The 22,750-nt window shown below is 49.8% G+C and overlaps 1 protein-coding gene across 2 annotated transcripts in view; it reads left to right on the top strand.

The window, feature by feature from the left end:
- Positions 1-22,750, top strand: part of fermt1 (fermitin family member 1) — a 114,171-nt gene that overhangs the window by 24,260 nt on the left and 67,161 nt on the right. The gene's annotated exons all lie outside the window — the stretch shown is intronic.

The following is a 22,750-nucleotide window of genomic DNA, read 5'->3' as shown; positions in this document are numbered from 1 at the left end:
TAAGGATAGACAAAGAAATAGAGAAAATGTCTAAGAAGGAAATGGGTTGAATTGTAGTCAAATTAGAACCAAAAAGTGAGTTTGGAGGAGTTGGGCGAGAGTTTGGGCTGGCACGGGGCGAAAGTTTCAGGTATATGTAGGTGTGGGACGTTGCAAGGAAAGTCATCCCCACCTTCCTGATGGCGCGTGTCTCCTCGCTGCTGGAGGCAGTGCGGGAAGCTGGGGATTTGGAGACGGGGGTTTGTCTCGGCAATTTATGGGAGGTTTTTGGAGGGGGATGGGGTGTCCATTGACGGGGTAAGGCGAAGTGGGAGGAGGAGTTGAGGGTGGTGCTGGAGGAGGGTAAATGCCTGGACTTCATGCGCAAGGCTGGGGCTGATACAGCTGAAGTTAGTGTATAGGGCGCACCTTACAAAGTCTAGGATGAGCCGGTTGTTCGAAGGAGTGGAGGATCTCTGTGAGCGATGTGGGAGGGGCCCTGTAAATCATCTACGCATGTTTTGGTCCGACCCGAAGCTGGAAACATTCTGGAGGACTGTGCTCAGCACCATTTTGGGGGTTCGGAATGTGGACGTGAAGCCCAGTCCCCTAAAAGCTATATTCTGATCCTGGAAACGGTGAAATTTGCATGGGGTGGGTGGATTAAGAAAGAGAGGGAAAAAAACAGGAAGAAAAAGTTTTTAAAAAAAGTAAACATTTTAAAAGAGCCTCCAGAGTACACAGATAAAAACATATGAATTCGGAGTAGGAGTAGGCCACTGGGCCTTCAAACCAACTCTGCCATTCAATAAGATCATGGATGATCTGATTGTAAGCTCTCACCAGCACCTTGTCAATCAAGATACTATCTGGCTCGGCCTTAAAGATACTCAAAGACTCTGCTTCCACTGCCTTTTGTGGAAGAGAGTCCCAGAGATTCCCAACCCTCTGAGGGAAAGAAATTATCCTCACCTCTTACTTAAATGAGTGACCCCTTATTTTTACACAGTGGGCACTGGTTCTCGATTCAGTGGCCGCCATGGGAATGGGGGGGGGGGGGGGCGGCGCAACCGCGCACAGCACCAGCATGCCAATCCCTGGATCACGTGTATCCGTTCCGGGGCATCACGTGCCCTACCCGTCTGCCCCATTGACGACCCATAACCCCCACCAACTGCCATCCCTTATGGCTCCCCATGGTGTTGACGCCCTCGGCGATGCTCCTCAGTGACTAGGACATGCTCTGCAGTTGCTTGGCGATGCCCACCTGTGACTGAGACAAGCTCCGCAGCACCTCGGCCATTCCCATCTGACATCAGGAATGTAATGCAGCACCTCACCAAGATCGGCCTATTACTGGGTCACATCCCCCAGCGAGGCTGACATTCTGTCTAGACCCATGCTGTCACCAACTGCGCAACGCCTCAGACACATTCACTAATGGCGCCGACGGCGTGCACCAGGCTCTCTACTGTGTTTTCCACCCTAGCAGTGTTGGCCTCGGGACCACTCGTTGCCGGTGACATTTCCTGCGCCTGTGGCCTCTGGGAATCCAACAATCGCTATGGATCTGCTGGAGTGATGCTGACATCTCCCTCTAAATGTCTTGTGTGCCCCAGAAGCCTGACCAGTGACATTTTCCACCGAGGTACGTGTATCTGCGCTGGTGGAAGGTGGGGATGACGGCTGTACTGCAACTATTATGATGGCATCCTCGGAGCTTTCCTTCAAGGTGTTCTCCTGGGAGGCTGGAGAGGGGGCCGCCCGGGGGTGGGCCGGAGCCGTCGGCTGGAGGACCTGTGGCTGAATGGATATGTGGTCAAGTCAGTAAGGCAATAATAGCTCACGTTTGACAGGTCTACCGGGTGGAGCCTGGTGGTTCCTCACCTCTGCAGCGTCCGCCAGTCTCCGCGTTGATGATGGACCTGTCCTCGGCCACACCAGTCACCACCAGGGCATGCTCCTCGAAGGTGGTTAGGATTCTTATGTCCAGCACACCACTGCCAGTCTGGGTCCTCCTGGCAATTGTGGGAGAGCTTTTGCTGAGGCGACACAGACAGGTATCATTAGCCATACGTGTGGTTCACAGTGGTGGGGAGAGGTGTGAAGGAAGTGTTGCGGAAGGGGTTGAAGAGAGAGGGGCGTGGAGAGAGGTTTGGCGGTCGCATGGGGAGTTGGAGGTGGATGCTCGCGTGAGGGCGGATAGGTCTCCGGGGGAGAGCGGGAGGGGGAGGGCGGGGGTGGGGGGTTTGAGCTTGGATGTCTACTCACTCGTGCTACCAGGTGTAGGACGTTGACCTTTTGTACTGGAGGCCAGTCACCCTGGTCATACTCCTGGCGCTCTGAGCCACCGCCACCTCATCGCAGGCAGCTCTGGCTGCCCTATGGCTGACCCTCCAGGACCATATGGGGACAGGGCATCCCTCCTCCCTTCCGCTGCGTCTAGCAGCCTCCCCAGATCTGCATCCCCGAATCTTGGGGCTGGTCTTCTGGGTGCTATTGGTGTGAGCTGGCTGGGGTTGGCTGAGCAAGTGCTGCTCAACTTTATTAGCGGGGGCTTGGCAAGCGCGGTGCCGGTGAATCGGCTGGCGACCCTTCATTTGCGGCGAGAAACGTGTAGAGCTTCAATAAGTGGATCAATTAACATTGAATAGCATTGCCGGCCAAGCGGCAGGAAGCTCGCGGCAGTTCCCGCTTGTTACCGCACTTCAAAGTTTTTCCGGAGAATTGCGCCCTATATGTTTCAATCAAGTTGCCTCTTATTCTTCTAAACTCTAATGGATACAAGCCTAACCTTTCCAACCGTTCCTCGTAACACAACCCACCCATTACTGGTGTTCGATTAATAAATCTTATCTGAACTACTTCTACTGCATTTCCATTGTTCCTTAAATAAGGAGACCAATACTGCACACACTACTCCAGATATGGTCTCTACACTGCTCTGCATAACTGAAGCATAACCCCCTACGTTTGCAATCAATTCCTCTCACAATAAATGATAACATTCTATTAATTTTCCTCATTACTTGCTATACCTGCATACTAGTTTTTGTGATTCATGCACGAGGACACCCACATCTCCCTGAATCTCAGAGCTCTGCAATCTCTCACTATTTACATAATATGCTTTTTTTATTCTTCCTTCCAAAATGAACAATTCACAAGAACTTGCTATCTGCAGGATGCGATTGCACTCTTTCAATGGCTTCCTTTTCTGTGCCTCTTACGTTTGAAATATGTCCTGGAACCATAAATCACATAATTAACACGGTTACCATGAAATAACAGCCCTAAATGTCTGCGTGTAGATTAATTTGTACTTACATCGCAAATCCAGCAATTTTCCCCACATTCATGGGCAGTTTGATGTGAGCGAACATTTTAGTGAGACGAGGGGTGGAGTGGTGCAAGCTATCCAGAAAATTACACCACATCTCTCCTTCAGTGGTTTTTCTTTTTGCCGGTTTCCCTGAACTTGTGACTATGGGCGAAATCCAGTGGCCATGCTGCTCCCGAAAAGCAGCTCACCGCAGCGTGGCTGATGAAAGCCGGGAGACCCCACTCCTGGGATCCACTGAGCTGGCCACGCCTCGCGACATTCAATACGATCTCCGGAGACGTGATGTGAACCTCATCCACAATGGGCGGGACCGCTTTTTGGCAAATCTGCATATTAGAGAAAGGCAGTAAGCCTTCCCCTAATGTGCAGATTCCCGGGGTATCTGAGGCTTTGGGATTCAGTCTCTTCGCCACAGAGATCTCGAGCGTGCCTCGTTCAGCACTGGCCCCCACAAATGGGGACCAGATGGAACGGTGCTCATGCAGACCTCCCAGGGAACAGAAGCCCCCAGCTGCGTGTCCTTTGGGTGGCATTACTGGTGCCACCTTGGTGCCAGCCTGGCACTGCTCAGGTGGCACTGACAGCTGGCATTGCCAAGCTGCCATTTTCTTTGCGTGCGTGATCGGGTCGGGGTTGCCTGAGTTTGGTGGGGGGGATGAGGACCCTCCCATAGTGCGTTCGAGCTGCGGGGGTAGGTCGGGGGCCTTGGAGATTGGGATGGCATTTAAAAATGGTGTCCTAATCTCTCACCACAATGAGGAGTTTCTGCAAGCGGAGCTCCCCACTGTGCAAAGGCACGTTGAAAAGTCTCAGCATTGCAAGCGCCGGGAAACAAACGACTAAACCCGTTCGCTCAGGGACTTTGTTCTCTTTTGGGAGAATCGTGCACTATATTTCCTGCGATTCCTGGGACTGACATTTTTCAGTAGCTAAAATGGTCTGAGGAGACCCTTTGTGAACTGGTTGAAATTCTGCTGAGTGTTATTTTTAACAAACAGTTTGCAAAAAATTTCTAAATAACTGTAGTAAATTTACTTAAATTTGTGATCCATTTCACTAGAGGTGGCCCACAGTGGAATTTGATCAATTTGATTGGAATTATATTGACAGTAATAACTTAATTTACATATTTTACAGACAAAATAGTTATAAATAGCCAATATGAAACAGTAGTGTGTTGCTTTGTTTGCCTACCAATAGGAGGTTGGCGCCTCCCTAAAAAGTTTTGCTTTGGATACTTAATCATTGGATAGCAATCTTCAGTTTTGAATGTCTTATGTTCCACTGAACTTTACGCTTCATAGTTGGCAGAGTGCCAGTTCCAAAAGACACAGGCATTTGTGAGCAACTTGCAAGTGTAAATTCTCCACAGGCGATTTCTTTTACAGACAATTTGCCCAGAGCTTGTCGAAAAATGGCGTTGCAAAAGCTTAGTGAATACAACATACCCTTTGTTCCTAATGGCTTTTATTTCACATTCTCCAAAGGATTGTGTTCTGCAGCCAGGTCATATTTTCAACAGTGAAAAACAATCGGACCTTTTCTTGCAATGCCCTTGTTAATGCTTCAGAAATTCTGATAATTATCTCGTGATGCCATGTTCTCTGTATACTTCCAGAGTTGCACTGAAGTAATCGAGTGGCTATTTAAGATGCCATTTGTAGGTGCTGTCAGCCATTTTGGAGTTTGCACACTGTCCTGGCTTTTGCAATATTCGTAGATATTTCTTCAACCATTGTTTTCTTCCCGTTTCTCATTGGTTTTGATTGCAGTCTAGTTTTTGCACCCTCTATATTCCTTGTCACCAATTGCAATTGGGGTTCCGCAACCCCAACTCACTCCCCAATCAAAGGAAATAGGTTTCCCAACTAATAATTTTAAAACCCTCGACACTTACTCTGCTTTAGGGGAAGTAAATCCAAGTTATTCCTCCTTTTGCTGTCAGATGCATGTGTGGTCAACGTGTCTTGTCCTCCCATTTCTGTTGTAAGATTGTTTGGGTCTCACTAAGATGTCTGAAGGCTTATACGGTTGAACATAAACTGTTTATTGTTACCCCATAACTCCATACATCTCTACAGCCTTGCATGGGCAGTGTCCCCATGCTGATCTCTGCTAGATTCTACTACACACAGTCTACCACCATGTGACCGTCTACATCTTGCCAGGAGGGGGTACTGTTTCCTTAGTCACATGTTAGACCTTGCTCTGCCTAAACACCCTTCCACTACTTCCTATTTGAAAATGTAGCTTGCCTGTCTTCTGTTATCTAACCTGTCTCCATATTGGTGCATATCTAATGCTGTTTGACCTTGCATATCGTCTGGCATATTGTGAGTTATCATGGGATGTGGACGTCGCTGGTTGGGCCAACATTTATTGCCCATCGCTAACCTTCCTTGAATTGAGTGGGGCAGCATGGTAGCACAAGTGGATAGCACCGTGGCTTCACAGCGCCAGGGTCCCAGGTTCGATTCCACGCTGGGTCACTGTCTGTGCGGAGTCTACACGTTCTCCCCGTGTCTGCGCGGTTTCCTCTGGGTGCTCAGGTTTCCTCCCACAGTCCAAAGACGTTCAGGTTAGGTGGATTGACCATGATAAATTGCCCTTAGTGACCAAAAAGGTTAGGAGGGGTTATTGGGTTACGGGGATAGGGTGGAAGTTGGGGCTCAAGTGGGTCGGTGCAGACTCGATGGGCCAAATGGCCTCCTTTTGCACTGTATGTTCTATGTTCTATGAGTGGCTTGCCGAGGTATTTCAGGGGCAGGATGGTTAAGAGCCAACCACGTTGCTGTGGGTCTGGCATCACATGTAGGCCAGACCAGGTAAGGATTGCAGATTTCCTTCCCTAAAGGATATTGGTGAACTAGATGAGTTTTTACAACAATCGACAATGGTTTCATTGACTTTTAATTTCCAATTTTGAATTCAAATTCCACCGCCTGCCATGGTGGGACACAAACCTGGGTCCCCAGAGCATTGCCCTGGGTCTCTGGATTATTGTCCAGCAGGGCCGGCTCAAGGCACCGGCAACTCGGGCGACTGCCCGGGGCGCCATGTGCTCGGGGGGCGCCAGAGACTCGGGTCCCGCGCATGCGCAGTTGGGCCGGTGCCAACCAGCGCATGCGCGGTGGCCGCCCGCCCCCAGGGCGGCCCCCCGGCTCGGTCCGCCCCCCCGCTCAGTCCCCCCCGCCCCGCCCTCGGGTCCGCCCCCCTGCCCCGCCCTCGGGTCCGCCCCCCGCGTGTCCGCCCCCTCTCGGGTCCGCCCCCCCGCGTGTCCGCCCCCCTCTCGGGTCCGCCCCCCCCCCCTCGGGTCCGCCCCCCGCGTCCGCCCCACCCCTCGGGTCCGCCCCCCGCGTCCGCCCCCCCTCGGGTCCGCCCCCCTCTCGAGTCCGCCCCCCCGCCCCTCCTCGGCCTCGCCCCCCCGCCCCTCCTCGGCCTCGCCCCCCCCGCCCCGCCCCTCCCCGGCCCCGCCCCTCCCCGGCCTCGCCCCCCCTTCGGCCCCGCCCCCCCTCGGCCCCGCCCCCCCCCCCCACCCCCCCCCCCCCCTGGCCCCGCCCGCCCCCCCCCCCCCCTAAGGGCGCCGAAGTTCAGCTTGCCCGGGGCGCCAGCAACCCTAGAGCCGGCGCTGTTGTCCAGTGACAATACCACTACACCACTGCCTACCCAGAAGAGTCGAGAGGAGTGATCGGGTGAGGCATATCACTGAGGGATAGCTCAAACTATGACATTTCTTCCATTTACTGCTGCTGGGTGCCCCTTCAGAAAGCCCGATTATCTGCGTTGGAAGAGCAATGTGGAATCGTGTAAGCTCTAGGTCTCAAGTGTTTCGAAAGTGAACAAGGAAAATTGCTACAACACTGGACTGTTGTCAGAGTATCCAGTGGAGAAACATAACCTGGGCTGCCATTCGAGTATCACTATGGATTGGATTGGATTGGATTTTTTTATTGTCACGTGTACCGAGGTACAGTGAAAAGTATTTTTCTACAAGCAGCTCAACAGATCATTCAGTACATGGAAGAAAAGGGAATTAAACAATTCAAGAAAATACATGAGAATACATAATAGGGCAACACAAGATATACAATGTAACTACATAAGCATTGGCATCGGTTGAAGCATACAGGATGTGTTAATGAGGTCAGTCAATAAGAGGGTCATTTAGGAGTCTGGTGACAGTGGGGAAGAAGCTGTTTTTGAGTCTGTTCGTGCGTGTTCTCAGACTTCTGAATCTCCTGCCCGATGGAAGAAGTTGGAAAAGTGAGTAAGCCGGGTGGGAGGGATCCTTGATTATGCTGCCCGCTTTCCCCCGGCAGCGGGAGGTGTAGATGGAATCAATAGATGGGAGGCAGGTTCGTGTGATGGACTGGGCGGTATTCACAACTCTCTGAAGTTCCTTGCGATCCTGGGCCGAGCAGTTGCCATACCAGGCTGTGATGCAGCCCAATAGGATGCTTTCTATAGTGCATCTGTAAAAGTTGGTAAGGGTTAATGTGGACATGCTGAATTTCCTTAGTTTCCTGAGGAAGTATAGGCGCCGTTGTGCTTTCTTGATGATAGCGTCGACGTGAGTGGACCAGGATAGATTTTTGGTGATGTGCACCCCTAGGAATTTGAAACTGCTGTAGAGTGCAGCCACACTCCTTTTTAAAAAAAATTTAGAGTACCCAATTCTTATTATTTTTTCCAATAAAGGAGCAATTTGGTGTGGCCAATCTACATAACCTACACATCTTTGGATTGTGGGGGTGAAACCTGTGGTGAATGTATAATGCATAATTCACACTGTGTATCACTGTGTCTCTGTGGGCTCCATCTGTTATCCGTTGCACGGCTCTGCCCACATGGGGAGATGAGGAGCTTGTACAGGGCTCCACCCTTGGCTCCGCCCATGGCCCCTCCCACTACCAGAAGTATAAAGTGCTACGGTCTTGTGAGTCTGCCCTCAGTTCTTCTGGTCGCAGGCAGGCTCAGTTGTAAGTCGATTAAAGCCACAGTTTACTTCCTCTCGTGTCTTGAGTGAATTGATGGTCGCATCAATTTAATCGACTTAAAAAAACCCACCATGGAATCAGCCCTCAAACCTGATCGACTGGAACTCGACCCGCAGGCCGCAGAAGCGAAGGAAATCTTTCTACATTGGCTTCGGTGCTTCAAGTCTACCTGGCTGCGCGACTACCTCCGCTGTTACTGAAGAGCAGAAACTCAGTCTCCTACACGCACGGGTGAGCCATCGCATTTCTACGCGACTCGATAGTACCGACTCGTACACCAAAGCCCTCGCTATACTCGACCGCCTATATGTGTGGCCTGTAAATGAGGTTTACGCGCGGCATATTTTCACTACCCACCGCCAGCGCCCCGCAGAGTTGCTAGAGGACTACCTGCGCGACCTAAAAGCTCTTGCACGGGAATGTAACTTTCAGGCTGTAACTGCCTCCCAGCATATGGAACTCGCTGTCCGTGATATGTATCTTGCAAGGATCCAGTCCAACTACGTGCGCCAGCGTCTCCTTGAAAAAGGGGCCCAGAACCTGGAGGACACTGTAACGCTAGCAACCTCGCTGGAGGTCGCGTTTCAAAGTTTGAACTCGTTCCCCGCCGACCACGCGCCCCCATTGTAGACCCCCGACTGGAGACTGCCCCATGCCTGTGCCGCGCGGCCACCCGCCCACCACGGAGCGCCATCGTGCCATTTCTGTGGTCAGCCCCAACACCCACGGCAGCACTGTCCGGCCCGCAATGCGACCTGCAGCAGCTGCGGCCAAAAAGGACATTTTGCTAAGGTATGCCTGTCTAAATCTAAACCCTCTAACTCTCCCGCTAGCCAGAGCAATCGATCCTCCATCTCGCAGGCCCACAGACCCCGCAATGTTGCAGCGTGTCTGCCGACTCCGCCTCCGCACGACATGTGCGACTCATCGGGGCCGCCATCTTGGCAATCCTCCCCCACGCGGCCGGCCATGTGCAAGTCATGGGGCCGCCATCTTGGGTGCCATCTTCCTCGCCGCCCGCCACATGCGATCCACGGGGGCCACCATCTTGGCCATCACCCGATGTTCATCTCGACGACTACGACCTCCACGGACAGTCATCACGGAGCCACTCCAGCACTGCTGATCAAGCCGCCGACTACCCGCAACTCAACGCAGTCACTTTGGACCAGTCACGGCCAAAGCACCTCAGAAGCTCAAAGATGTCCGTACAGGTCAATGGATACAAGACACCGTGCCTCTTTGACTCCGGGAGCACCGAGAGCTTCATTCATCCAGACCTGGGGCACTACCACGGGGGCCTCGCTTCCATCTTGGTTGAGGACACCGGGCCCGGTTCTCCTCCGGAAGCACGTCCGGACACATAAAATGGACCCACTGGTAGAGAGGGTACTACTGCTGCACTCAAACCCACACTACGCCTTTATAGAATAACCCGACGGCCGTCAGGACACCGTTTCCCTCTGGGACCTGGCGCCTGCAGGATCCACCACCACCACCGCCGAGGCACCCCTCACACTACACCCCACCCGACCCCCACGCCCCCACACCTACAGGTTTCCTGCGCCCCCCTTCGCCCGTCGCACCGGTTAGGAATGAAGCTCTGAACGAACCACCGCCGGAGTCCACCCTCAAATCCACACCGCCCGCCAGGACACAGCCATCCGAAGCGGCTGCAACCCCGGTGCTCCGCCGATCCCAGCGGTCAACTCAGCCACCTGACCGACTCAATCTGTAGACTCATCGCCCCCACCGGACTTGATTTTATAATGCATAATACACACTGTGTATCACTGTGTCCCTGTGGGCTCCATCTGTAAGCCGTTGCACGTCTCTGCCCACAGGGGAAGATGAGAAGCTTGTACAGGGCTCCATCCTTGGCTCTGCCCAGGGCTCCGCCCATGGCCCCTCCCACTACCGGAAATATAAAGTGCTGCGGTCTTGTGAGTCTGCCCTCAGTTCTTCTGGTTGCAGGCCGGCTCAGTTGTAAGTCGATTAAAGCCACAGTTTACTTCCTCTCGTGTCTTGAGTGAATTGATGGTCACATCAAAACCCACGCAGACATGGGGAGAATGTGCAAACTCCACACGGACAGTGACCCAGGGCCGGGAACTCGAACCCAGGTCCTCAGTGCCGCAGTCCCAGTGCTAACCACTGCGCCACATGCCACCCTGTGCAGCCACTCTCCTGATGGTTGTCTGCAGTTAAGTCATGTTTCAGTGCCCCTATGCTGCTTGTGGACTGGTTTCCATCGCAGGGTTTTGAAGGAAGTAGGTGAGAATATTACACATCCCCTAATTGTCATCTACAATACTTCCCTCAACTTGGGATCCATTCTTATAGATTGGAGAATTGAGAATGCCGCTCCGCTAATTAAGGAAGCTGAGCGAGGGCTATCAGTGCATTAGACCAGTCAGCAAATACCTGTTGCTGGGAAATTACTGGGCTCTCATTGAGAATAGGGTGGCTGAATACCTTCAAACTCGGAGAGCAAGCACGGACATGTAACGTGTAGAGCATGGCTGGCAAATATTACTGAAGTTTTGAAGAGGTGGTGAAAGTCCTGGACACGGGAATGTCTGGAGATTTTATTGATATGGACTTCCAGAAGATACTCAATAAAGTTTCTCAGAAGAGACTATTAGGTAAAGTTGAAGCTCATGAAATTGAAGGCAGATTGTTGACCTGGTTAAGAAATTGGCTGAGTGACAGGAGACCGAGAGTAAGGATAATGGGCAGGTATCGAATTGACAGGATGTGACTCATGGTGCCCCACAAAGATCAGTGTTGGGGCTTCACCATATTCACTGATGACTTAGCTGATGGAATGGAAATCCAAATTTCCAAATTTGCTGCTGAACCAAAGATAAATAGTGTAGATGGAAACACAAAATTATAATTAGATATTAATCAATTGAGTGAATGGTAAAACTGTGGCTAATGCATAATATCGGTAAATGTAATGCAAAAAATAGTTATTCACTTTGGACCTAATAAGGGCAAAATAGGGTATTCACTAAATGGCATAAAGCTAAAAGCAGTGGCAATTCAAGGAGATTTGGAGGTCCAGGTGCATAGATCATTAAAAAGGCATGAAAAGGTACAAAAACAAAATCAAATGGATATTAGACGTCTTTATATTTAACGGATTAGGGACAAGAATGCAAGAAAAGAGATGTCATGCTTCTACTATAAAAACCACTGGTTAGACCACATCTGGTGTATTGTGAGCAGTTGAGCGCTCTTTCCCCCCCCCCCCCCCCCCCGGCCACTCCCAGGAAAGATACATTGATCAATTGGCCATGTAGGGAGTGCTGCATAGTTTTACCAGAATTAAGCCTGTACTCTTGAGTGTTAAATTACAAGGAGTGATTACACAAACTGGAGTTGTAATGCCTGGAATTTAAAAGGTTAAGAGGCCATTTGATCGAAGTTTTCAAGTCACGAGGGAACTGAGGGGAAAGATGGAAACTATTTCCACACATTGGGAAATCTTAGCTTGGGGATCATAGTCTAAATATTAGACCGATGCCTTTCAGGAGCAAAATTTAAAAAACATTTCACTGAAAACAGTAGTATCAATTTGGAACTCTCTCGTACAAACACCATGCTGCTATGTTGATTGTTAATTTAACATTTGGGATTGATATTTCTTTTGTTAATCAAAGATATAATGGGATAGAGAACAAGGTGGATATATACAGTTCGATCGCCCATCCACCGTGATCTCACTAAATTGTGGGAGGATGGGCTCGAGGCGCTAAATGGTCTACTCCAAGCTTCCTGTGTTAGAATGTTATAAAACACTTCCTCAAAGAGAGTTTATCCAGTAAGATTAGAACACACAATGCTAGAAACCCTCAGCAGGTTGGGTCGCATCTGTGGTGAGAGCAACATTTAAGATCATTGACCTTTCGTCAGACAGATGATGCCCGAGTAAAAAGTAATCGACGTGAAATGACCTCTTTCTCAGCAAGTCGAGCAGCATAGTTGGAGAGAGAATTTACAGAATTTTGTATTTTTTTCAATTTCAGGGGCTGGATTCGCCACTGCCTGCCGCCGGTAGTGGAGTTCTCAAGGAAGTGCTTTCCATGCATCTCCCTTCGCGCTTGAGTGACTCTGAAGGAGTCAACAGTGAAATTACCAGAATGTACTTGACTCTCTTTGATGTAAGGGCGGCATGGTGGCGCAGTGATTAACACTGCTGCCTCACGGCGCCGAGGACATGGGTTCGATCCGGGCCCCAGCTCACTGTCCGTGTGGAGTTTGCACATTCTCCCCGTGTCAGCGTGGGTCTCACCCCCACAATCCAAAGATGTGCAGGGTAGGTGGATTGGCCGTGCTAAATTGCCCCTTATTTGGAAAAAAAATGAATTGGGCACTTAAAAGAAAACTTTTAAACTCTCTTTGATGTGGTCCAGGAGCTGTCAATCAAAACTAGATGTTTATAAACATTGGGTTAGTTTCAGAGCTAACTGCTTCAAAGTCACTCACATGTGAAGGAAGATGAATGGAGTAATGCTGACTGCTGTGTGTATGTGTGGAAGCTGTCAATTAGAGCCTAGTAAAACCAATATCAAAGACTAATGAATGAAAGACTGACTGATCAAAGATCTGAGGGGATTTGAACCCAGCTGACAGGTTTTCTCTTTCCAGGAATTGACAAGTGCTGGATCGCCCCTGTACTGGGGGAAGGGGGTGTGAGGGGAAATGACCCAGAAAATTCCCTCTGGAATCCCTCTCAATCCCTACCATGCAAAAGTTTGAATGGCTAAGGATTGGCATTTGCTTCCTGATTGCGCTCCCAGCGTGAGTGCAGTGCAGCTGTAGCAGGAGAACATAGTTTCCCAAAAGGCGAATCCTGCCCTAGATTCCAGAATCTGTGGTATTTTGTTTTTTTCTTTAAAATATTAAGGGGTAAGTTATTCAGGGTAGGGACGACAACCTGGGATAAATGGCAAAAAGTGCCTGCCTAAAATTGGTAGATTGATGCCGCTAACATGAGCAGAGACAGGGATGGGAGGATTTACTATATTGTGTGTGAATGGTAGGTAGCCATGACACTAGGGTGTATAGGCTATAGGCTGAGGTATATAGGTTATCCATGAAGGTCCCGCCTTCTCAACCTTGCCTCTTGCCTGGGGTGTGGTGATCCTCAAGTTAAATCACCACCAGTCAGCTCTTCCCCTCAAGGGGGAAGTAGCCTATGGTCATCTGGGATTTTGGAGACTTTACCTTTACCTATATAGGCAAAGTGATCCAGATGGATTGTCTTATTTTGCTACCCATGGTCCCTACTCACAAAACTGAATATATCTTGAAGGTGCTTATAAGTCTCATTTATAAAGCAGTGGGGATTGGTGGGGGTTGATGGTGGTAGTAGAGAGACATTTAATAATTTCTTAAACTTGCAGAGCATATCTTCAGAGGTCAAGACCCAAATACCAGCCTGAACCCTCAAATAGGCCCTATATCTGCTGGCCATTGCCTTGGCACACCATAATCTCGCCCAGCAGTCTAGACTGGGTGAAAGTCTAACAGGAATCCCAACGCCGAGAGCCAGCTTCCCCATTTCCCCCTGATCTGGGACCCTCTGAATAGGAAAGGCGATGTTTGGTACCACCCACAACAAATTATTCCAGAATTCCACAACATAAAACCAGGATTTGAATGTTCCTGCTCTCAGCCTAATATCCATGCTTTTTGCATAGAAGGGTGGCAAGTGTCAGTGTGGCCACAGATATTCAGTTCATGTGTAACCTCCTGCACTTATGCCAATGAATACACGAGAATTTTTTATTTTAAATTTAGATTACCCAATTATTTTTTCCAATTAAGGGGCAATTTAGCGTGGCCAATCCACCTACTCTGCACATTTTTGGGTTGTGGGGGCGAAACCCACGCAGACACGGGGAGAATGTGCAAACTCCACACGGACAGTGACCCAGAGCCGGGATCGAACCTGGGACCTCAGCGCCGTGAGGCGGTTGTGCTAACCACTAGGCCACCGTGCTGCCCTTACACGAGAATTTAAAGGAAGGAGGATAATACAACAAATCCCAAAGTACCTAGTTATGTCAAGTTCAAGTTTTCAATGTATATCCTGTGGAACACTTCTGAAGCACAACTGGGAGAGATGGATTTTTATTAAATGTAATGAGAAAAAAAGTTAACCACCAAAGATTGCATTCATAAAGATGCAGGCTGCTCATGGGATGCAGTAAAATACTTGCAAAAGCAAAATTGATGAGAAAGATTTCATTTTTTAAACACTGACAATAACAAACCAACTAATATCAACACAATGCAAAGGTTAATTAACAGGTGAAGGATATTTCAAATAAAAAGGTAACTTTACATCAGAAATGCACCTCACATAGTTGCAAGCATTTGTATGACTTCCAACACAAATATGGGATCATGTGCGTTCTCACAGTCTTTCCAACTCAATCTCCATTTTGTAGGCTTTCTCACTTCCCATCCAATAATCGATTCCTATTTTGGGTCACTGTCTGTGCGGAGTCTGCACATTCTCCCCGTGTCTGCGTGGGCTTCCTCCCACAAGTCCTGAAAGACATGCTGATCGGTGAATTGGACATTCTGAATTCTCCTTCTGTGTAGCCGAAGAGGCGCTGGAGTTTGGCGACTAGGGGATTTTCACAGTAACTTCATTGCAGTGTTAATGTGAGCCTACTTGTGACACTAATAAAGATTATTATTGTTATTAGTTTGGTTCCTGCAATCACATTCATCAACAAGAGTATTCAATGCAAAGAGCGTAGAACGGTTACCACACACCTATGAATCCGCTCTCATTCTGGTATGATAGGGCTGATGGCACAGGATCCCCCAGAGACTCCCTTCTTTTATCCCTTTACGTGTTCTGATAGAATATGGCATCACTTCAACAGCAACAACGGGCATCATCCAATTCATAATCCCTCACTTTTCCTCTCTTCAGCAATCTGCCTTTTCCAATTGTATAACACGCACGCAGTAACACAGTCTCTGTCCATTCTCGGGAAGCTGCTTCAACACCAGGATTTGTCCAAGGGCAGCCAAAACAGAAAGAGCCTTGCTTGTTTTTTCTTTGCACAAATTCCCAGTGTTCTGGACTGTTGCACAGAGAAAAAAGGTAGAAACTCAAACCCACCACAATTGGCTTTCTATTTGCTCAGTGCTTTTTATCTGTTCATCCCCTTGGCAACCTCGGGTCACCTAGACATTTCTTGGACCGTAATGATGTCATAGTCAGGAAACCAATTAATCTCCTTTCAAAATACACCCCAATCCACTTTGTTTTTAAAGGGACATTGCACAAAAGAAAATAAAGGCTTTTCCCAGCATATGGGTCACATGTAGGAAGTGAGCCCCTATAAATGTCAAACCTATAGTAATTAACTGAGCAAAAATTGATGTCTACCTAAATATGCTTTAGTCTGGATACCCCAGGCAAGAGGGCACTTTGCTGAACTGCGGGTTATGTAGCACAGAACATTATTGATTGATACAAATAATTATAGTAACACAGCTGAAATGTCAAGACAAGTAATAACCTGGTAACCTAATAAAATGAGACTGCTTTGTTCAAAGTAAAGAACAGTGTAGCATTTCACCATGTGTTCTTCGACTGCCTTACAATTACGGTTTAGACCGTTTCCAACTCAGTTTATCATCATTTCTTGATAAATAATAATATTTTAAACAATACCAACTGAAGAGCCCTGGTGGTATTACTTTGATATTGCCATCTGTGGTCAGTGAACGATTAAAGTGAAGATTAGGGCCTCACGGTAGCATGGTGGTTAGCATCAATGCTTCACAGCTCCAGGGTCCCAGGTTCGATTCCCGGCTGGGTCACTGTCTGTGTGGAGTCTGCACGTCCTCCCCGTGTGTGCGTGGGTTTCCTCCGGGTGCTCCGGTTTCCTCCCACAGTCCAAAGATGTGCGGGTTAGGTGGATTGGCCATGCTAAATTGCCCGTAGTGTAAGGTTAATGGGGGGATTGTTGGGTTACGGGTATACGGGTTACGTGGGTTTAAGTAGGGTGATCATTGCTCGGCACAACATCGAGGGCCGAAGGGCCTGTTCTGTGCTGTACTGTTCTATGTTCTATGTTCTATAACCAAAAGAGAAACCCTGTAATTCATTATGAGTTTGTTTTATTTGTTATCCTGTTTAATGTATTTTGGTTTCTGAACCATTTTCGTCCCCCACAATATATGCAATGGTTAAGGACGTATAGCAAATGATTTGCTTCTGAAACTTTACTGATTGTTACTGTTGAGCCAAATTCTGAGAACTTTCCATCTTTAAGTAGATATCTGTCAGTTTTTCCCTCAGTTAATGACTATAAAACTGACATTTAGAGACGTTCACTGCCTACGTGATGACCCATGTGCTGGGAAAACTTATATTTTCTTGTGGAGTGTCCCTTTAAGTCACCCTTATTCTTCATCCAGGTTGGTTCTTCTGTTGAGTTCACAGCAAGAAGCACCTAGCCTTGATCTGACATATCACCTGCTCACATACCTGAGATAGGAGAGCCTCCTTGCGAGGAACCTGTGAGCATGGACCCGTCGTTCAACTGTCCACATATTGAACTGTTTGGCTTACGAGTTGTAATGTCACGACTGATTCTGGCAGTGTAAACTAGTGATTTTTTATTGTACTACTGTTTAGTAAATTTTCATTCAGTCCCAACTTTCCTTCCTGATCGCATGTTTTTAAATAGCAGTTTTACAGGGTCATTTTTAACCAGTTTTGACTTTACTTAAAACTGCAGTCACATTCCTGTTTACAGTCCTCACAAGTAAGAGACATGTAATGACCTGTAGCTAATATCAGACAGCTTTGTCAACGGAAAAGAACAGTGTCTTGCATCCTGCAACTGTCCAGGCAAATATGATTCAAACCATTTGCAACGAACTCTTATCATTTTATCCCACGATACCTACAAAAAGTTAATGAGTACTTCAAAAGAACTAATTAGATTATGAGCCTTTGGAAATATATTAGACTCATTCTTTTTTTAATCTTTCCTGGCATGGCACCAAGTTCTAGTGATAGGCTAGAATTAACATGTCTGACTACCAACAGAGAGCAAAGGGACATTTCCCTTCTAGCTATGCCACAGGATCCAAAAACTATGCAAGAAATTAATTTTAATTCTCTTCTGCTGGGGCCTGCCTGCATCTCCAGGAATTCCTGGACCCATCCTTATGGTTCGTGTGTATGTGAACTCATTTATGTTATTGTTTTGTCATCTGTGTGTGAGTGACTTCACCGCTCGGTGTTGGTGTGTACCTACAAGGTAGAACAGGAATGATAAAGTATCATGGTGCTGGGATAGGAGGAGGCTTGACTGTAAGGATATTCTTTATATTGAAGGCAGGATTTAATAAGTGTATTCTTATTCTGAGAGGATCGGAGTACTGAATTGTTCGGGGGGGGGAGAAGATTTCTACTGAATGTTTAATATCATTCGCATCTCTGAAGAAGATGACTTGTGTAATATCCCTCACGGGACCTATGGGGTTGGAAATGTTTGTCTTCCCCGTGCTCCTGGATTGGATTGGATTGGACTGGATTTGTTTATTGTCACGTGTACAGTGAAAAGTATTTTTCTGCGAGCAGCTCAACAGATCAATAAGTACATGAAAAGATCAGGAAATAAAAGAAAATACATAATAGGGCAACATAAGGTACATAAAGTAACTGCATAAGCACCGGCATCGGATGAAGCATTACAGGGGTGTAGTGTTAATGAGTTCAGGCCATAAGAGGGTCATTTAGGAGTCTGGTACCAGCGGGGAAGAAGCTGTTTTTGAGTCTGTTTGTGTGTGTTCTCAAACTTGCAGAATATGGGCTCCCCGCTAGGGACAGAGTATCTCAATTACCCAATGTATATAAGGTCGGCAAGTAAGGCGGTGACCAGGGAGGACCCTGGTAGGGATCTACCAGGTAGTGTATATATTTGTATAAATAAAACTTTGTCCTTAATTTACTCAGTGTGGACTCCCTATGACCTTTTTAAAGCTTTAATCTGAGCCAGATGGATATCCTTGACAGTCCCTCCAAAGTCCTTTGTGGTTCCTTTGGCTTTTATGCTTAGTCTTCCAATCTCAGCCTCTTCACTAGCTCCTCCAGCTAGATTTCTCTCTCAATGACCAAATTATGGCGATAATGTCAGACAACGACAATACGGGAGACCTTTACTGGGAAAATGGCAAGTGGCAGCTGGCTTCCTTCTCCTGCACCCGGACTGAATAAGAGGCCAGACCAGTTGGCCGAAGCGCCGTACCCGGGATCCACGTGGCTCGTGTGCCGAAAGTCCAGACGTAGACCGTGTCCCCGGACTTGAATTTGAGCAGCGGTGTGCACCATCCAGCATCTGTCTCCAAGCTGTCCATGCACTGATGTCCGGGATGACCAGGCAGTCCGGGATGACCAGGCTGAGGCATGTCCTGAGGCGATGGCCCATCAGCAATTCCGTCGGCACCACTCCCGTGGTGGCATGAAAAGTTGACCGGTAGCTGAACAGGAAACGGGCCAGACACATCTCGCAAGATCCAGCGGTCAGCTTCTTCATGGTACGTTTGAATGTCTGGACCGCCCATTCGGCCAACATGTTCGAGGCCGGATGATACGGGTGATCCACACATGGCAGATGCTATTTGAGGCTATGAATGTCTCGAATTCTCCGCTGGTGAAAGCATTGCCGTTTTCTGACAGCAACACTTCAGGGATGCCGTGTGCACTGAAAGTGTGCCACAATGGTCGACAGTCACCCTAGTGATTATGGCCAGCATCTTGTGGACCGCGAGCCATTTCAAGTGCGTGCTCACCATGATGAGGAATGTTGCTGCCTGGAACTGCCCAGCAACGTTAATGTGGAGGTGGGACCATGGCTTCCCTGGCTACTCCTATATCGGTGCAGTCGGGGCAGCCTACTGGTTCTCCTGGCATGGCCACACTGCTGGCCCACCTTCTCGATATCAGAATCGATCCCAAGCCACCAAGCATAACTCTGGATGAGTATCTTCATTTTTAACACCCTGGGTATCCACTGTGGAGGTCTTGCAATAGTGGCGTGCGACAATGTTCCGGGACAACCTCTCCCATAAAAGACTCTGTCCTCCATACTAAGCTCTGGGAGCTTCGTCATATAGGCCCTCAAGTCTGTTCGGCCCCGTACTGAAGCAGGGGCGGAATTCTCCGACCCCCCGCAGGGTCGGCGAATCGCCCGGGGCCTTCGTAAATCCCGCCCCTACCATGGCCAGAATTCTCCGCCACCCGGGAATCGGCGGGGACGGAAATCGCAACCCGCCGGTCGGCGGGCCCCCGCGGCGATTCTCCGGCCCGCGATGGGCCGAAGTCCCGCCGCTGTCAGGCCTCTCCCGCCGACGTGGTTTAAACCACCTCTGGTGCAGGCGGGAGCAGGTGGCGCGAGCAGGCCCCGGGGTCCTGGGGGGGCGCGGGGCAATTGGACCCCGGGGGGGTTGCCCCCACTGTGGCCTGGCCCGTAATCGGGGCCCACCGATCGGCGGGCGGGCCTGTGCCGTGGGGGCACCTTTCTTCCGCCGCCGCCACGGCCTCCACCATGGCGGAGGCGGAAGAGATCCCCTCCACCGCGCATGCGCCGGTGGTGACGTCAGCGGCCGCTGACGCTCAGGTGCATGCATGGACTCACGCCGACCGGCGAAGGCCTTTCGGCCAGCCCCGACGCCGGTCGGCGGGGAGCCAAAGGCCGTTGGCGCCAGTCGGCGGAGCGGGAGCCACTCCGGCACGGGCCTAGCCCCTAAAGGTGCGGTTCTCCGCACCTTTGGGGAGGCCCGACGCCGGAGTGGTTCCCGCCACTCCGGTACGCCGGGACCCCCTGCCCGTCGGGTAAGGGAGAATCCCGGCCTAGATGTCAAACCCAGGGTCCATCTGGGTCCATTGTCTGACACGAGCCGCCGGCAGAGAATCCATGAAATGGAGGGCCGGGATCATTGGACGGTTGCCAGCAGTCTCGTGGAAAGGGGTAAGCAGCTTAATGTGACAGCGTGCAGGATCCGCGTGCTCAGGTAGTGTTCCAACGTGTATTCGTAAGCGGTAAGAGCAAAGCTCCATCACTGGACCCTGACAGATGTGATTAGGGAACTCACCCGATCTCCCTTCAACAGGGTTTGAGGTCAATGTAAACCATCAACATGTGGTTGTAGACATGCTGGTAGAACTTCTGCACTCCAAAACAACAGCCAGGCCCTCCTTCTTGATCTGAGCGTAGTTACACTTGGTGTCAGTGAGTGTGCAGTATGTGAGGATGGCCCCTACACCATAAGGGGAAGTGTCATACAGGAGGAGAAGTGGTTTAGCAGGATGAAGTCCATGAGCAGCAGCTTGGAGCGAAACCGTTGCTTCACCTCCTGGAAGGCCTTCTGGTGCTGTGGACTCCATTCCCACTGGTGCCTCTTTTTCAACAGTTGGTGGAGCGGACTGAGCAGCATGGCCAAGTTGGAGATGGACTTCCCATAATAATTGACTCGCTACAAAGGAGCGCAGCTCAGTCTGACCTTGTGGGTTGGGTTCCTGTTCGATGGCCTGCACAATTGTCTTATACCGGGTGCTGGCAATGCCTATCCACCCGAGATTGGGGGCATTGAAAATGCCCTTTTCCCTCCGGAGGCGGATGGAGGACTTCAACTTTGTTGTCCAAGTGCTCTTTTTCTGAGGCCCCAGTGATGAGGACATCATACAGGTATACGGTCAGCCTGGTCAGACCCAGCAGGATGTTCTCCAAAACTAGCTGGAAGATCGTACAGGCCAATGAAACTCCGAACGGTAAACAGGTGTTATCGTACAGCCCTCCATTGATGGTGACAAACAGCCAGGAGCCTGAATCCAGAACCAGTTGTAGGTTTGTCGGTACGTGTGTCTCATGTCAAGTTTGGTGAACGTCTTTCTGCCACTGAGCTTGGCGAACAGGTCCTCGAAGAGCAGGACTGGGTAACGGTCGTGACAGGAAACCCAGTTCACTGTCACTTGATAGTCTCCACACGCAGGGATCCGTCGGGTTTCAAGATTGGGACCACTGGTGCAGCCCAGTCAGTGAAGTGGACAGAGTGGATGATACCCAGGTTCTCCAGGAGATCCAACTCGGCATCGACCTTGGGGCGTAGTCCATATGGTACCGGCTGGGCGCAAAAGTAGCGGGGTTGGGAATGTGCATCCACGCTGATTTTAGCCACAGCTTCTTTGATGGTGCCGAAAAAACTCCTGGGAACATTGCCAGAACTCCATCTGGGCCGTGAGGGTACATTCCACACACTCGCCATCAGTCCAACTTCAAGTGGCGCAGCCAGTCACTGCCCAACAAGCTGGGGCCTCCACTGTGGTCTACCACCAAGGATATGCATGCCGATTTGTCCCCATATGTCACGGGTATTTGGGTGGTGCCTTCATTGTCCAGAGGCACCCCCTACATGTAGCGAATCTGGCATCCGTGTATCATGTCTGGAGGCCGGGCCGAATCATGACAAACGCACAACAGCTGACGTCCAAGACTGCTGCTCCGACGTCAAGTCCATTTCAATGGGGTGCCCGTTGACTTGCAGTGCTATCCTGATGGGAGCCACCATGCAATGAAGTTGTTGGTAGGCATCCTCTTGTTCCTCGACAAAGTATGCTGGCCTCTAGGGGGGCCGGTAACGTTTAGATGGCTGGAGGGGAGCGGCGTCTACATGGGCTTGCCTGGGATCCCAGTCGTGGTGGGCGGCCTGCTGCCTGCAACCACTATCTTTGTATTCCAGCTTGGAGGAGTCGTTCCGGTTGGTCTTGGGTGCGCCATGGCAACGGCCTCTGTTTCTGCGGCGGTCACTCCAACGGCCAAGTTTCAGGACCGCCGTGTTATTCCGGATTTTTATTGAATTCAAATTTCACCATCTGCGCTGGCGGGTTTTGAGCCTGGATCCCTAGAGCATTACCCTGGGTCTCTGGCTTACCCGTCCTGCACAGCTTTCCAATAATTGCACAACTGGGTCTTTGACAATGAGAGAAAATGAGAGGGAACAAAGGCTTCATTCTACAATGTTGCTGTTGTCCTCCACCTGTAGGACGATGAGAAGTGAGTCACCTACCAAAGCCACCTCTGGGCTCTGGAGAATCCCCATCAGCGGAGTCTCTGCAAGATACTTAAAGTCAAGGGGGGAGACAGGATTGCAAACACCAGCGTCCTCACCAAAAACCAATTCCTCCAGCATTGCAATCAGGATCATGAGAAAACCGCTCCACTGGTCAGGAAATAAACTGCACACCAAATAAACAGCTTCCGGAGCAGACGTTCTTTTGACAACCATTTCAAGGAGGACAATGACAACATTTTAAGGACGCTGTGCAAAAGGGGCAAATTGACATTCGTGCATGGGAGGAAGGAACTTGCTAGACATTGAT

This window comes from Scyliorhinus canicula, chromosome 1 (assembly GCF_902713615.1).
Source record: "Scyliorhinus canicula chromosome 1, sScyCan1.1, whole genome shotgun sequence".
NCBI lineage: Eukaryota > Metazoa > Chordata > Chondrichthyes > Carcharhiniformes > Scyliorhinidae > Scyliorhinus > Scyliorhinus canicula.
Note: the sequence above shows the minus strand (reverse complement) of the source record. Positions and strands in the feature narration are given on the sequence as shown.